Source organism: Adiantum capillus-veneris, chromosome 16 (genome assembly GCF_014529385.1).
Source record: "Adiantum capillus-veneris isolate H3 chromosome 16, ASM1452938v2, whole genome shotgun sequence".
NCBI classification, from domain to species: domain Eukaryota; kingdom Viridiplantae; phylum Streptophyta; class Polypodiopsida; order Polypodiales; family Pteridaceae; genus Adiantum; species Adiantum capillus-veneris.
Genome location: NC_140946.1, coordinates 36,938,639 through 36,957,145, shown reverse-complemented (window position 1 = coordinate 36,957,145; position 18,507 = coordinate 36,938,639).

The following is an 18,507-nucleotide window of genomic DNA, read 5'->3' as shown; positions in this document are numbered from 1 at the left end:
TCGCTGAGTCCTCTAAGGTACGCCATGTAGCTATGAACTTTCAAAAGTCCACCAGGCAATGGTGGTCTAGCCTATGGGCCAACGATGAAGCTCCACAAACATGGAAAGATTTAAGAGCTTCCATTATGAAGCAATTCTTGGCCACCAATGCCAAAGACAAAGTACTCACCGAATGGCAAATCTTGAAGCTCTCTCCTTACAAATCCATTCACAAATATGTAGGCAAGTTTTGGGATTTACAACTCAAAGCCACTATCTTCAAGAAGTTGTATTTTGGAGAGCAAAAGCAACAATTTTGTGCAGGCTTAACTGAAGAAACGGCGGAGTATGTCAACTCCCAAATGCCATGCACCATAGCGGTGGTTATACACCAAACTATGGTGGCCTCTCGAATCAATTTCCAAACGGGGGCTAAAATAAATTCTAAGACCATGGAAAACAAGGGTTCCAATGAGCCTAAGGGGAAGGACAATGTCCAAAAGTCTCTCAAGGGAAACTCCAACAAAGCTAAAGAGAAGGGAGTTTATAAAGGCAAAAATAAACTCTCTCCTGAAGAGCTTGAGCTTTATCACAAGGATAACCACTATTTCAAGTGCGGCGAGCAAGGGCATGTGTACCGCACTTGTCCCCAAAAGAACACTCGCCATGAATCTCCTAGAGCTACCTTGGTCGAAATCCAAGAGGAGGAAATTCACCACAAAGGATCTCCTCTATGCCATGCTTGGGGAAAGGTAAGAGAACATGATGCTTTTATTCTCTTTGACCCTAGATCTACTCACAATTCTATATCTATAGAGTTGGCCACCAAGCTAGGCATACAAGCCTATGAGATGGAAGATGTCCTACCCCGCAGACGGTGTTGTCAAGGGGCAAGAAGCTTTAGTCACTCCCTTAATCGAGAAATTGAGGCTCCATGTCCAAAGCTATGTGGACAAAGAGGACTTCTTTATCTCTCCTCTCAAGCATGAGGATGTAATCCTAGGGGCACCATGATTTGATCGCATGACTGCCAATGTTAAATTTCCCAAAAGGATAATCTCCTTTAAGTTAAGGGAAAAAGATATGTATATAGATGCTAAGGAACTGGGATAACACTATACCCATTGTACATACACAAGCTTTCAACAAGTCAATAAAGAGCTCTATTTCTGTGTTTCAACAAGTCAATAAAGAGCTCTATTTCCGTGTACATGATTTTTGTTAAAGATTCTCAAAATGAACCTAATGTTTTAGCAAAAGAAAATATACACAATCAAAAGGAATTAGAGTTATCAAATTTTCTCAAGGGGTTTCAAGATGTCTTTATTGACGACATCCCTTGTGAGCTACCTCCTAAACGAGGCAATGATGACCATGCAATTGAATTTCTTCCAGGAGGTTCACGGCCTAACAAATCTCCATATAGAGTTTCTCAAGCTCAATAAGAGGAGATTATGCGGCAAGTGCATGAGTTAGTTGAGAAGGGAATGGTTAGGCCTAGTTCATCTCCATTTTGTTCTTCTGTGCTACTAGTGCAAAAGAAAGACGGCACATATTGTATGTGTGTTGACTCACTATCAAGAATAGGTTTCCCGTTCCATGGGTAGAAGACCTATTTGATAAGCTACAAGGATCCACCTACTTCAGTAGGATTGACCTAAAAGTGGCTATCACCAAATAAGGATAGTTGATCAAGACGTTGTAAAGACCGCATTTTGCATTATGTTTGGTCTTTAGGAATACATTGTCATGCCTTTTGGCTTGACCAATGCACCAGCCACATTCAACCGCTTAATGGAGAAGCTATTTAGGCCTCATTGAACATTTATTGGAGTGTTATTTGATGATATCATCATCTACTCTAATTCATTAGACAAACACAAGCAACACCTCCAGGTAATATTTCAAGTTCTAAGAGAGAATAAACTTTATGTTAATCAAAAGAAAAGTAATTTTTTCTTACAAGAGATTCAATATGCAAAGAAGATGCAGAAAAGGTTCAATCCAAGGACACAACCACAACAAAATCAGTCAGTTCAAAAAGAGATCTTGAGAAGATCAAGAGCAACATTATTGGCAAGAACAAAGAAAAGCTATCAAGCGAAGCAAAGCTAGATTCTCAGTTAGACAAGAACCTCATGTGTTTTTTCACCTGGAAAAAACATGGCCAACCACAGTTGGAAGATGCTCTTAGATTCATTAGCATAACTGGAAACAAGTTAGAAAAATGTTGGGAATCATTTCTACCACCATTCAAATATGTTCACAGATCATCATAGCCCAATTTCATGTGATTGGGAATGCCACTAGCCCAGAAGGTTTTAGAGATATAAAGTTCAAACAAGATGCAGTCTTCAAAGACAACTAAGAATGAATACGAGCACTGGTCACCCATGGACAACAACACAAACTCCTCAAGCACATTTAAAATGAAGATTCATATCCAAGAAAAGCTTATTGAAGATGAATCATCTCCACCCAATAGAACTTCAGATGAGCTTAAAGCATATCAAGCAATAGAAAACGTATATCAAACAGAGTAGATAAAACCCATGAGAGCTATTGAACATAGAATTCCATCAAGGCAATAAGTAAAGAAGAACAAGGTTGAAACCAACCAGGAAGAAATAGGAAAGCCAAAGGCCAATCAATCACTTCCAGTAGAGTCAACAGATGTAAGCCCAAGTGAAACTCAATGTATCAAACAACCTTCCATAGAGACTAAGCTAAATCAAGACGAGACCATGGCAAAAGCAGGAAAAAGATCTTCAGTAGAACCACCAAATGAGGATATCTATATTCCTCAGCAGTGAAAGTGGAACAAGTACAGATGCAATGCTCTATTGGACAAAGAAGAAAAGTGCACTAGGGTTTCAAAAAACATATAAAAAATACTCGAGATCACTCTTACGACAGTAAAGAATAAATGTTAAGATGGAGGTAAGGTAATACTTAAGAGACCATGAAATAAAAGAAACTAAATACCAAGGTCTTTCAATTAGGCAATGGCTACCTAGTAAATAAAAAATACACCTTGCAGTTTCACATGTCTCTTTTGAGTGTCAAAAAGTGCCACATTGTCATGCATATTTTGAAACTGTGCCAGTCATCCCAAGGGAATATTTTATATGTTTGGAATGTTTTAGAAGTACTACATAAAGATAAAAAATGCTTTGTAAAAAGAATAAGTAAGCAGTGTCTTTGGTTCAAGAAACAATTACATGTACCATTAATGTTAAATTCAGAGTTGCACAAGTCATAAGAATCAAAGATAAATCTTGTAGACATGGTAAAGCTAAAGTGGACCTTCCTCTACTAGAATGAAAGGTGTAACACCATATGCCTCTACATCAAAGAACCCTCATGGATCAACTTCTTTAAGCAACTCAAGTTGTCAAAACTTCAAGTCAATTACTGACCCAAACAAAACCTCTAGGGAGCCACACAAAAAATCAAAGGTACATCAGCCCAAGTTCTCAAGAAAGCAAAAAAAAGCCAAGAAAGTGTTTTTTTAGAGTATTTTAGTCAAATTCAATGATCTAGTATGGATTGAAGATGGCAGGTCAACAAAAACGGACAAACGCATGGGATGAATAGCATCACAATGGAGCTTAAAAGTATAGGAGTACTATAAAGGTAAAAAACATATATGGGTACCAAAACCGCAGGTCGCGTCATATGAAGTAAAGTCAAGACCCTCCCAAGAAATAAGGCCCACAAGGTATCAATCTCAAAATCATCCCAGGATACCTACAAAGAATATGTACAACAGAACCACTTCAAAAGATGCTAAAGTCTACCACAACTCTCAAGAGGATATAGAACAAAGATGGATTACAAAGAATCTTCATCTTGGACAAGGATTCTACAAAAACTATACAAAGATTTGGCAACCAGTCAACCAAAGTCCAACTGTTGAACTATAAGAGAACTGCATGAAGATCTCAAGATCTCTCAACAAGACCTCAAGCCAGACAAAGTCATCAAGAAAACTACAAACGTAATTAAATCAAAGGCTCCTTACACCATGCCTAGCTGAACAACCAAACAACAAATGGAGTCTTCACATTCAAAGAAGGACAATCCAACCAACAAAGCTGCAGATTCCAAGATTAAACATGTATGGAAAAATAAAATTCAATGCCAACTTGGTCCTTCAATGATCCACTTTTTGAGCATTCAAGCTTACTTATACTAGAAGAGATGTTTGTAGTAAGCTCAAGAATGTAAAAAATCAAGTTGCTAGGGTGCAAAAAACACTCTTTGGCATAGTTAGAGTCGGTGGACTGTTGAGCCACAAAATGAGCAAAGTGCTAGTCCTAAAGATTCAAGTCGTAATAAACTATGTGCTAAGAGTTGTAGTTATTAGCTTATGATCAAGATGGAAGATTTGAGAATATCTAAGTCGTGTTGCTCATGCTAGATGAGATGAGCATAAGCGTCAAAATCTGTCAACTTAATCATGGTGTAGTGACGTAGAGTCCAAGACTCACGCACAATGCACATTAAGAGGAGAGCACATATCCTCGACAACGAAAACCCTTCCCAAAGGGGTGCCAGCTTGTAAGTCTGCATAATATGCTTTTATAGATAAACCTTCTTTCTAAAGAACCCCTCAAAATTATTTCTTGAACAAAATATTGTTTTCCATGCATTTTTGTGTATGCATATATAGAAATTCCTATCATTTAGACACTCTTTCTGCTTCCACCTATGCACCTTGAGTGGACTACATCAGGCAGACCAATGTTCCATCATGCTATTATCATATTTACTACCCTAGTAATTCTATATACATCAACAAATAATCCCTTTAGTACTTTATTAATATTTTCCATGCTAATAAGTACTCCAATAATGCACGTATCCCAAAGGCACTTTTTTCACTGGGTTTTTTTCCTTTGGTCATCTAGGTATTAGACTCTAATTGAGATCCTCATCATTCTACTTCTCTTGTACATACTCTTAGATAAATAAACAAATGCCTCACCATATGCTCCTACAATAGACAAATGCGACATCATCTCTCACATCGGAAACAAACTTGGACCAATGAAGATGCTATAGTGAAACAGACCTCATCAAAAAATTCAACAACCAATGAGCCCATGAACAACCAATCCAAAACCTTCCACATCCTCCACTGACACTTGTCAATAGTGCCCGAGGACGAGCACTAAAATCAAATGGGGGAATGCTAGCTAAGTCAACATCAATTAACAAAAGCTTCTAAAGACCAAATCCATATGAAGGCATTATCAAAGACAGATGTGGAGAAGCAATGAAGATTGGAGTTACACATTTTTAAAATTATACCAAAATGACCATGTATTGTAAGTTCCCAATTTATCTCAAGCCATTGTAATATTTGTAATGGGTTACGGGATCAATGAGAGTTCCAAGTTGTAAAGAATAGGTCAAGTAGTGTGCCTAGATTGAAAATTCAGTAAGTTATGGATCCATGAAGGCCTTGGGCACCCGAACATTGCATATTTTTACCCTAGGTATATAAGGCAATGTGTAAATGGAATTAGGGTTCACAGCCTCATTTGTTGAGACTACTCTTTAGTGAGATCTCATGAGGTGTGTGGCGATGGAGTCCTTGATCTTCTCCTTGATCATGTGACCTGATTAACACCATTGAAGTCTTAATTGTCTTTCACTATGCCTCTCTCATAATTTCTTTGATTGCTAATGATGCTTTGATTAGCTAGATCATAACTAATTAGTAATTAATCCCACTCTAATCTTGTGTGATTTTACTCTATTCTTTGTGTGTGCATGTAAGTTTGATTTAAGTGTGGATGCTCAATAGATCTCTGTGTGTGCACTTGTGATTGATGTGTTGCATGATAGGATTAGTGATGTGTGCGTTAGTGTGTGTGATTGGGTTGATTTCAAGTGAAGAGAAGTGGATGTGGAGATTTTCAAACAGTGTGGCTTGACTCCTCCATAGGCCAAGAAGACCACTTCATAGAGTTTTCATTTATGCTGCCTTGATTAGCTCTCACTAATCATTGAGTGTTTCCATGCCCTAGCCAGGTAGCGCATCCCTTCGGATTGACAGTTATTTTTGTTCATGGGAGCTATGCTACAATGGGAACCCCCACTAGCAAGCATGAAAAATTGGGTTCCTTACAACTGTCAATGCGCTCTGGATCGGGTCTGCCTATTAGTGTGGATGATGTTGACAATTCTGTCCTGTCCAACACCCAAATATATCATAAGGCTTCTTAGTGATACACACTCAACCGTAGCTGTGGAGACTACACTATACTCAGCCTCACAACTAGAAGTGTCCACAATAGGTTTCTTCTTGCTTAACCATGATATGCATGAACTATAGATCATGAAACAAAAACCACTTGTGGACACTCGTGTGTTAGAACAATTGTTGAGTTTAGGGTTCCAAGAAAACACACACATCTCGGAGAAGATGAAGGAAGCTCAAGGTACACAACAAAGAGTGTATTACTTAGTGTACTATGGAAAGATAAGATAGCATTAGAGTGATGGGCATATATACAATGCACACGGTGAAAAAACTCCTAGTGAGGGAAAAAATTCCCTGACAGTCCTAAACGGTGTTCACACACATCACTACCACACGTATATGGTAACAAATCCCCCCTAGGAGTGATGTGGTGAATGAGAGTTGGGGCTTGATCAGAGGAGATCCATGGATCTCGATGGTTCCTACCACGTGTGCAGCCCCTCTTAGAGAAGAGGGCATCTTGGAGGCTTGAGAGAATCTTGGTAGGAAATGGAATTCTATAGAGATTTCATAGCATGGTGAACCATTGTGAGACATGGAGAGCTTTTGAGATCGAATGTAGAGTCCGAGAGATTGTGTGTGTGATGGCATTACACACACACACACACACAAAAATAAATAAATTGGGTAAAGTAATCAAGAAAAGGGGGAACCACACAAGGAAATCGAGCAAGTCACGCTATGTGTGCTTCGACAATAGAAGAATTCGCACTTGAATGAAGTTGGGAGCAAGCAGGTCAAGAGCATCGACTATGAATTGAGCTCAGAAGAGCTTGAAGCTTAGTGAAATGGAGACAGATGCGTGATGCATAGATATTTATGACACAAACTAGAGAGACGACTACATATGCCAGTGATGGTGATGTCACACTTACCTCTAGTCTCCACCCATGATACATGTCTGATAGAGATGGAACTTTCTCCTGATGGCTGCTAGATGAGTCTTCAGCATTTCATGTCACACCATGCTATGAGTGGTTCAACACATTTTCTAGTGGGAGTTATGGTCGTGTTCATCTGGTTGATGGTTTAGCGTATGATATAGAGGGTGCATGAGATATATGTCTATTACTAGAAAATGGTGCATCTTATACGCTTACACATGTGTGTTATTTTCTTGGGATTGCGTTGAGCTTGATCCTAGTGAGATGGATGACAGACAATGGATGTTAGGTACTACTTCAAGAGCAGTCTTTCCATATGCAGTTTGGTTGACTAGTCATTGCGCTAGGTGCTAGGTCATATATTGTATACCCATTGTAGGTTTCTCATGTGAGGTCCCCAACCCGTCGACACCAAAATCAGGATAAGATCCTTGATATGTCTCTAGGCCTAATAAAAACCAGACTCTCTAAACAAGAAAAATCCAGGGAATAGACCTTTACCATTGACAATGGCTTGGGTCTATAGCTTAGAAGAAGACCTAGTCATGTCTCACAGCGGAAACGGGACAACATCTTAAAAATACAAAGTCTTTTGGCCCTATAACTTCCACAAATTGGGCTAATGTATCCTCAATCAACACTTTTCCCCCCCTAACATATGTGAGGGCACAGCCACTGGTGGACTCCTCTTCCAATTGTAGAAGTTTTCTAAATGTTTTTGGTGCACGGGTATGGATAGTTACCTAACTAACTAGGTCCACCTGTCCATGATTGACAACCTTAGTCAATCCCTAATTACCATCCAACACTCACACATGATTCTTTTTTTTTTCTAGTTACTACCAGTTGTGTTTTAACATTTATAATAATGGTTTCTTGTAACTTTTTGTCACAATAATTCCTTCAATCAAGTATTAAAGACTTCATTGAAAAACATTCTTTTAGCAAACAAACATCTTTAAACTTAAGACAGGGTATTATCAATCAAAACATTGTCCATAATAACCATAAGCAGTACTCTTCTTGTCTCAAGACCACCTAAGGGTGAAAAAAACGGCACCCATTCTTTATTCATAATCCAGGGTGGAAACCCATCTCCCAGAGTTCGGGGTGCCCATACACCAAACCAGTTGCCCATACAACAGGGCGGCTCCCCTAGGATAAAAATGGTATCCTAACTTATGTAGAAACATGAAGACATGACATGAAGTAGAAACTCATCGATCATGGGAGTAACCGACTTATCCGTCGCTGGAAAGCCATCACCCAAAGTTTGGGGTGCCCATACATCAAACCAGTTGCCCATACAATAGGGCGGCTCCCCTAGGATAAAAACAGTATCCTAACTTATCTAGAAACATCGAGACATGACACAGAGTAGAGACTCATTGATCATGGGGGTACCGGACTTATTCATGGCTGGAAAGCCATCATTATTCATCAGTTTATACCAAGGAGTTGGAGGTGTCTTGAGACAGGCTTCCTTAAGGATGATCAATCATTCTTTCTTAAGTCAACCAATCTTAACCGAAACAATTCCTTCCTAATCTATAAATAATTGCACGTTGGTTTCTTGGAAGATGTCTTCTGTTTTTAGCCAATTTTACTTTTCTTAACTCCTTATTTCCTTTTTTACGTATGCAATGTTAATATTCAAAGAAAAACTTGAATTATATTAACTTATATTATAATGAAGACCCACCTGAGACTGGTCGGGCATATTTTGCAGTGCTGGGGCCAGAATGCTCTCATCAATAGGCCTACTACTAGGCCTGGCTTTGTCATCGTGTGACACTCTAGCTCTTTTAGGAACACTACCCTCATCATCAGATTGAGGATTTGTTCGGGTCATTTTTGGTGCCATGACTTCTTATTCTTATAAAAAAAGGATGTCTATTTATTAGGTAAATCATCCAAAAACTTGACTTAACCTTTGTATTTAATCTAATTCCTCTTTTTAACCCAACTAAGGTTAAATTTGTAGTCATAGATGGTAATTGCTTGACATAATAATTTCTTGTTTGCTTATAGGGGTGAGATAACTTTATCATAGCTTCCTTAAGAGTTTTCTAAGGCTATTTTAATTTTCTTATAAATTTATACATCTTATTTCTAATTTCTCATCTTTATTAAGCCTAAAATTTGCTTAATATTTATTATATTCATTATCTCTTAAAGATTGAATTTCCTCAGCTTCATATCTATGGTTTATACTTCTAGTAATTTTTCCTAAATACTTTTAGCATTAGATTCTATTTATTCTAGTTGATCATTAGATAATAATAGGGTTTTTGATCAATTGTAATTACTTCAACTAATTAATTAATTATGTTATAGTTATCACACATAGATAATGATATTTCTTAATTCTTATATTTACCTTGTAGTTATCAAAGTTAGTTATCTAGTTTTCCTTCCTATTTTCAGCTAACATCAGTCTATTTTCGATCAATCAAATAGCTAGGTTAACTTTCTAACCTTAAGCTAATTATCACAAATTAAATATGATGTATAATACCTTTAATAAATAGCACTTAATTATCTAAATTGATTAGCTAGTTTTTCCCTTTTGATTTTAGCTAAATTAGTCTGTGTTGGCTTTCTGACCTTAAGATAATTATCAAAACTTAATTATGATGTATACTAACTCTTTTAAATAGCACTTAATTATTTAGCTTGAATAGCTAATTTATCCCTTTTAATTTTAGATAAAATTACTCTATTTTGGCTCAATTAAATAGCTAAATTATTTTTTGACCTTAAGATAATTGTCATGGATTAGTTACAATGTATAATAACTTCGATAAATATCTTTTAATTATCTAACTTGATTTGCTAATTTCCTCATTTTAATTTTAGCTAGAGTTAATCAATTTTGGCTTAGATAAATAGCTAGATTAACTTTCTAACCTTAAGATAAGCATCACCACTTATTTATGATGTATAATAACTCTGATTCTTATAATTATCTAACTTGATTAGCTAATTTTTGCCTTTTTAATTTCAGCTAAAAACATCTAACCTCAGCTTATTTAAATACTTAGACTACTTTTCTATTAATAAGGTAATTACTCCGTGTTTATAACATTGTTTCCTAATTATGATAATTAAATTAGGAATTTTTGAGTTAATTAAGTAGGTTTTCGATTAGTTCTTGGTTAAAAATAGCTAATTTTTGTCCAAATAATTATGGAAACAAATCAAAAAGTATGATATGATTTCCTTAGCTTCTTTACAACCTAATCAATCTTTGATAATTATCTTGTACTAATCTAAGCTTAATTAGTATAATTACCCTTAAATTAATACTAAAAAGATTAATTTCAGTCCCAATATGGTTTAATAACTAATTAGATTAATATTCCTAATCTTAATTGGAATAATAAAAAAATATTAAGAGTTAAGAGAGTAATTTATAATATAAAGAGGTTTAATATTCTTAATTAATTAGATTAATTAAGAAAATAGAGGTTATTTAGCATAATTTTACTAATTAAAAAGGGACTCGGCTAATTACTGTTAATAATTAGCTAGGGTTTTTTCTCTCTAGCAATTTTTGAGTACTTGCTCTCTCTATGTGAGAGAGAAATAGCCAAGTCTTCGAGTCTGAGAAAAATTGTGAAGAAGGGGTTCCTATTTATAGGTTTCTAGCACTCACAGGCTGGAAATGGCAATAGCTTGCATGCCAAGGCAGCCCTACAACTCTCCTAGTGCTCCTTGCTGCTATTTCTATCCATGGCACGTCAGTGATGACCCCTCTCAGCACACCTGCCAGCTTTAAAAATCAAGTTTGCTAATTTCTTACCTATTTTTGCTTAATTGGTAAATATCTGTAAAATATATGGGAGATCTTAGTGAAATTCTATGCTTAAATGATAACTGTAACCATCCATAAAATCTAATATCTAACCAACCCAAATGATTTTCTCATATTAAATTGATCATTTAATGTGGGAGAATAAATGGGAACAAGGGTAAGGATATAGACATGTGCTTATAGATCTATCTTAACACAGGGCCAATGGTAAAGGGGCCCAAACGAGAGATGGTCCATAAAAGAGCAAGGCTAACCAATGGAACATAAAGACCTTAGGGTTAGCCTCATTGAAGACCTCCAATAGTTTGTGTTAAAAGTCCTTTGACCTTAAGTAAGCTAGGGCTATGCTTGAGGTGGGAACCCGACCCAAGCTTGAGGTGCTTGACATGCCTGAGGACTGAGATGCTTGAGATGCTTGAAGTGCTTGATGATTGTGATGCTTGAGGTGATTGTCATGCTTAAGATGCTAGGGTTGTACTTGAGGTGAGAACCCAACCCAAGCTTGAGGGGCTTAAGGGCCAAGCTTGTGGTAAGAACTAGGCCCAAGGTTGAGGGGCTTGAGGTGGCACAAAAGTCAAAGTAAATCCCTACAAGGAGGGGGCGATCCATGCAAGAAGGGGGGGTGGTTTCTTGACCACTCTCTCTCCCAAAGGGCACCCCTTGCTCAAGAGTCCAGTAGGACACATGTCAAGCCCCTAGCTAGGTTACCCTCATGGTGTGCCTAAAGCCTATTGGTTGGCATTCCAAGGGGTCCAATGATGATTTAGTGGATTTAATTAATTGTTTTAGCATCTATCAATCCCTCTCTCACAAAGGGAAAGGGGGGATCGACCAAAGAAACTAGGGGGCTTGCTTGAGGGATACACTCTCCCACACACACTCTCATTGTGTGAAGTGCAAAGTGCAAGAGCTCCCTCTCCTTCTCCGAGAAAGTAGAGAGGTTGAGAGCCTACACCAACACTCTTGGCTATGGAATGAAAAATCCAACCAAGAGCCATGCTTCAATGCTTAATATTTCCATCATCTCCATCTTCATTACTATGCTATTATGTATGCTAGCAAGAAGAGTGATGATAAGTGAGGAACTAATTCTTTCTCCTATGAAATGTTTCTTCTTCCTCTTCCCTCCCCTCATTCCCTGTTAGCTCTCTCCACCTTGAAAGGTGTTTGAGGTCTTGGGACCGAGTCTTGGGATAGTTAATGATTTCCACAAGTTTATGTTCTGCTTGTGATGCATGAAGTTTTTCATCTTCATTGCATCACCTAGGTCATAAGGAACACAAATATTGTATTGTAACAAGTCTCTCTGGATGTGAGAAACCATAATACAAATGCCTATTGGAGGGGGGATCGGCTCCACATAAATTCAGTCCTCAATTGTTGTCATGTTCTCTAAACTCTCTCTTTTGCAAAATTATTGTTCATTCCAAGTTAACCAAATTGTATGTTTATGTTGCTACCATCAATTATGTTCACCCGCTATGCTCACAAAGTAATTTCACAAAAGTACTCTCTCTAATTTCCGCCAGTCTCAAGTTAATAGGCCAATTCTATTACATTGGTATCATAGCATTTGGTTTCTCTTCTCTTGCTTAAGAAGAGAAAGTAGCCTATAAATGGTTGATTTTGTTAATTATATTAGGGTAAGTGGGATCTATTATCCATTTTTTTGAGCCCACTATGTGGGATATGGTGCACACCTTGAGAGCATTGGACTTAAGAATGGAGTCTTTTTAGAATTGTGTACGACTTTACCATTATTGAGGCATAATAAGTCCAAAAGGAGCTAGCCCTTGACAACTTACTCTGCAATATTAGACCCACTCCACTACTCTCTATACTTAACCACTTCGAGCCATGGGTGTAGATACTTAAGAGCCTATTTTCAAAGGCTAAGAGGAGTGGAAACTAAGGTTTTGAATTACCAAAGCATACACTAAGTACGTACACAGATTTTGTTAACATGGCTGACAATAACCAAGAGAGTAGAATGAACATTGATAGCTTTGATTTTGCACATGAAGGTGCTAATGATGATGCCCCCATGTCTGTCAATTATCTTGTTACTAGGTTGCAACAAGCTATGGGCAACCCTACTTTGCAAGTCAAAGTTACTCAACAACTCCACGCTTATGGGATTTCCCTTCCTCTCCAAGAGGAGAGAGAGCTTAGGAGGCCTCTTGAAGAGACCCCCAAAAGAATACTCTCTCCCATACGAGAGGAGGAATCCAAAGAGCAAGAAAGCAATGAGACTTTAAGTTCCTCTAAAGATGTGGCTCCACAAAGAGGGTGGTCTAGACAATCTCCAACTCCTCTCAAGAGCAAAAGATCAACACACAGTCCTTCTCCTCGTCATTCCAAAAGGGAAGAGAGGAAACAAAGGAAGAAAAGGGCAAGAAAGTGGTCACTTTCTTCTCCTTCCTCTTCACCTTCCTCATCTTCTGATGAAAGATATGGCTATTCTCCTAGAGAATATAGGAGGGTAAGACATTGCAAATCATACCTTGCATGGCAAAGGTCACAAAAGCTAAAGAAGCTCAAAGAGGGAGGAAATAGTATCTCTTTTCTCACATATGATGGCACCTTTGGTGCTATCGACAAAGTGTTGGCCTTCATCTAGCAATTTGATGCGGCCTTTGGAAAAGAGGGCTTCATAGAGTCCTCCAAGCTACGCCATGTATCTATGCACTTCCAAAAATCGTCTCGTCAGTGGTGGGCTAGTCTTTGTGGCAACGGCAAAGCCCCAAAGACATGGAAAACTCTACAAGTTTCCAACATGAAGCAATTCCTTGCAAGCGATGCAAAGGACAAAGTGCTTACCAAATGGTGCAACATGAAGCTTCTCTCTCATGAATCTATCCACAAGTATGTATAAAAGTTTTGGGATTTACATCTCAAGGCTACTGTCTTTCAAAAGATAGACTTTGCCAAGAAAAAGCAACAGTTTTGTGCAGGATTACCTGAAGAGATGGCTGAGTATGTCAACTCTCAATGGCCTGGTTCTATCACTGAAGTAATCCACCACACCATGGTTGCTTCGCGCATCAACTTCCAACAAGGGGCTAGACGGAATATCAAGACCATGGAAAATAAAGACAAAGGTGATGCCAAGGGGAGAAGCAAAGCCCAAAATTCTTCCCAAGGCACTTTCAACAATAACAACAACAATCGGTCCAAGCAGAAGGGAGTTTACAGAGGCAAAAAAAAACTCTCTTCTGAAGAGCTTGAAGATTTTTGCAAGGACCATAAGTGTTTTAAGTGTGGGGAGCAAGGACGTGGTTATCGTTATTGCCCCAAGAAGAATGTTTGCAATGAGACTTTAGAGATTCCACCATCGAAACTCCAAAAGAGGATGCTCATTGCAAAGGTGCACCTCTCTCCTATGTTTGGGGAAAGGTAAGAGAGCATGATGCCTTCATCTTGTTTGACCCTGGCTCCACTCACAACTTCATATCAACGGAGTTGGCCACCAAGTTGGGCATTCAATTTTTTGAGATGGGAGATATTGTAACGGCTGACATTGCTTTCAAGGGACAGTGAGCCTCCATTACTCCCTTGATTGGGAAGTTGAGGCTCCATGTCCAAAGCTATGTCGACAAAGGAGAATTTTTTATCTCTCCTCTCCAACATGAGGATGCTATCCTAGGGGCACCATGGTTTGATCGCATGGCTGCCAACCTAAAGTTCCCTAAAAGGAGAATCTACTTCACCTATAGGGGGGAGAACATGTATATAGATGCTACTGAGTGTGGCCGTACTATACCACTTGTAAATTCTATTTCTTTTCATAGATCAATGAAGAGCTCAATTTTTATGTACATGATTTCTTCCAAAGAGTCCCTAAAAGATCTTAATGTTTTGTCAAATGTAAATGGTAGGAATTAAGAAGAGTTAGACTTGTCTAATTTTATATCAGGATTCCAAGATGTGTTGATCGATGATATCCCTATGGAGGCTTACCTCCAAAACAAGGGGATGATGACCATCACATTGAGCTCCTTCCAGGAAACTCACTCTCTAGAAGCCTCCTTATTGAGTTTCTCAAGCTCAACAAGAGGATATCATGAGGCAAGTACAGGAATTGGTAGACAAAGGGATGGTGCGTCCTAGGTCCTCTCCCTTTTGTTCTCTAGCCCTTTTAGTGCAAAATAAAGATGGAACATACCGTATGTGTGTGGACTATCGAGCAATAAACCATATCACTATATCAAAAATAGATTTCTCGTGCCTCGGGTAGAAGATCTATTTGATAAGATACAAGGATCTACCTACTTCAGTAGGATTGACCTTAAAAGTGGCTATCATCAAATAAGGATACTGGATGAAAATATCCTAAAGACCGCGTTTCGTACAACATTTAGCTTTTATGAATATGTAGTCATGCCTTTTGGATTGACTAATGCACCAGTTATGTTCAAACGTCTGATGGAGAAATTTTTTAGAACTTACCGCAAATTCACTAGAGTGTTCGATATCATCATCTACTCCAAGTCTTTGGAGGAACATAAGCAACATCTCCAAGTGATTTTTCAAGCATTGAGGGAGAGCAAGCTTTTTCTCAACCAAAAGAAAAGAGAGTTTTTCCTTCAAGAGATTCAATACCTAGGTCATATTATCTCTCAATATGTTATTCGTATGGATTCATCAAAGGTTGGGGTTGTCAATCGTTTGTTGACTGATGATGGCATAGTGCACGAGGGAGATATGCAGGTATTGCGTACATACTTGAAGTACGTGTACGGTACGTCTGGTGGTGTATGGACTTACACGGGAGCAGGACAGCCGGATGCACACGATCACAGCCAGCCAGTGGGCATCGGTTGAGAGCGGTTTTCTCTCGCCTTTTGTAGTCTTTAGACTAGGTTCTCTTGCTTAAAGGCACAGTCGCCTTTAAGTGGGAGGTGTTGGGGTATAGGCGCCTGTGCCTTGCCCGGCCGCCCAGAGTCTGGGCGCCCACTGACTTTTATACCTTATACATAGCATAAGTGTATAGGGGGCTGCTCACTCTTTGAGTCTCCCCACCCACATCGTGTGTGTCTCTTCTTCTCTCTCTCTCACTCTCCGTCTATGGTGCTCCCCGATCCCCTTCACCTAACACCCAATTCCTCTTAATATAATGACATAGAGTGGACAAGTGGTGAATCATGAGACCAAACCTACTAGGCATAATAGGTTGGACAAGTGGTGGACCTTGAATCTAAACCCTCCATGTACAAAATATCATGGGTTTTGGGTATTTCAATGGAGCATAGCATCTTGGAGACATGGTGGAGCTTACTTCTCTCCATGTTTCAATGGAGCCTATCTAGGAGAAATAGTGGAGATTCCTTCTCTCCATGTTTCAATGGAGCCTAGCTTGGACAAGTGGTGGACCTTGGAATGAAACCCCCATGTAAAACATATCATGGGCATTTCAAGTGGTGAGAAAGGATACCATTTAAGATATAACCTTATAGGCTGAACATGTGGTGGACCTTAACACATAGTTCTTCTTTATATAATGACATAGAGTGTACAAGTGGTGAATCTTGAGACCAAACCACTCGTTCTACTAGGGATAATAGGCTGGACAAGTGGTGGACCTTGAATGTAAACCCCTCATGTACAAAATATTGTGGGTTTAGGGTATTTCAATGGAGCCTAGCTTGGAGACATGGTGGAGATTGCTTCTATCCATGTGTCAATGGAACATATCTTGCAAAAATGGTGGAGCATCCTTCTCTCCATGTTTCAATGGAGCCTATCTTGGACAAGTGGTGGACCTTTGCTTCTCTCTATGTTTCAATAGAGTTAGCTTGGACAAGTGGTAGATCTTGGAACAAAACCCCTTTGTAAAACATACCATGGGCATTACAAGTGATGATAAAAAATATCATTCAAGATATAACCTTATAGGTTGGTCAAGTGGTTGTGGACCTTGACAAGTGTTGAAGTATACCATTTAAGATATAACCTTATAGGTTGTACAAGTGGTGGACCTTAACACCCAGTTCTTCTTAATATAATGACATAGAGTGGATAAGTGGTGAATCTTAAGACCAAACCACTCATGCTACTAGGTATAATAGGTTAGACAAGTGGTGGACCTTGAATGTAAACACCCCATGTACAAAATATCATGGTTTTAGGGTGTTTCAATGGAGCTTAGCATCTTGGCGACATGGTAGATCTTGATTCTCTCCATGTTTGAATGGCACCTATCTTGGAAAAATGATGGAGGTTACTTCTCTCCATGTTTCAATGGATCCTAGCTTTGACACGTGGTGGACCTTTGCTTCTCTCTATGTTTGAATAGAGTTAGCCTTAACAAGTGGTGTACTTTGGAACAAAACCCTCATGTAAGACATATCATTTCTATTCCAAGTGGTGAGAAATAATACCATTTCAGATATAACCTTGTAGGTTGGACAAGTGCTGGACCTTAAGATCCAGATCTTCTTAATATATTGACATAGAGGTGACAGATGGTGAATCTTGAGACCAAACCACTCATGCTACTAGGGATAATAGGTTAGACAAGTGGTGGGCCTTGAAATAAAACCCCCCATGTACAAAATATAATGGGTTTAGGGTATTTAAATGGATCCTACCTTGGAGACATGGTGGAGCTTGCTTTTCTCCATGTTTCAATGAAGCCTATCTTGGAGAAATGGTGGAGCATTCTTCTTTCCATGTTTCAATATAGCCTAGATTGGACAAGTGGTGGAACTTTGATTCTCTCTATGTTTCAATAGAGTTAGCTTGGACAAGTGGTGGACATTGAAACAAAACCCCCATGTAAAACATATCATGGGTATTTCAAGTTGTGAGAAAAAATACCATTTAAGATATAACGTTATACTTTCGACAAGTGGTTGACCTTAACACCCAATCCTTTTTAATACAATGACATAGAGTGGACAAGTAGTTAATCTTGAGACCAAACCTATCAAGCTACTAGGGATACTAGGTTGGACAAGTGGTGGACCTTGAATGTACATCCCCTATGTACAAAATATCATGGGTTTAGGGTGTTCCAATGGAGTCTAGCATATTGGAGACATGGTGGAGCTTGCTTCTCTCCATGTTTCAAGTGGTGGACCTTCAATTATTTTCCCATACCTAGTTAGACAACCCATACGCTTTGCAACTCTAAAGGTTGGACGAGTGGTGGAGCTTTGTTTATTTCCATGTTTTAATGGATACTAGCTTGGACAAGTGGTGGGCCTTGGAAAAAAGTCCCCCCTGTACAACATAGATGAGGTTTTTCATGTTTTAATGGAAGAGATCTTGGACAAACGGTGGAGCTTGCTTATCTCCGTGTGGATTTTAGAACTAACTTGGACAAGTGGTGGAGCTTTGCTTTTCTACTCTTCATAATACAATGACGTATAGATTGGTTACATGGTGAATCTTCAGGCCAAACCTCCCATCTTACTAGGGATGATAGGTTGGACAAGTGGTCAACCTTCTATCATTTCTCCATGCCTATAATTAGACAATTAGTAGAACTAGCATCTTTCTATGTTGTCTAAAGCTGATTTTGGACAAGTCGTGGACCTTGCTACTCTCTT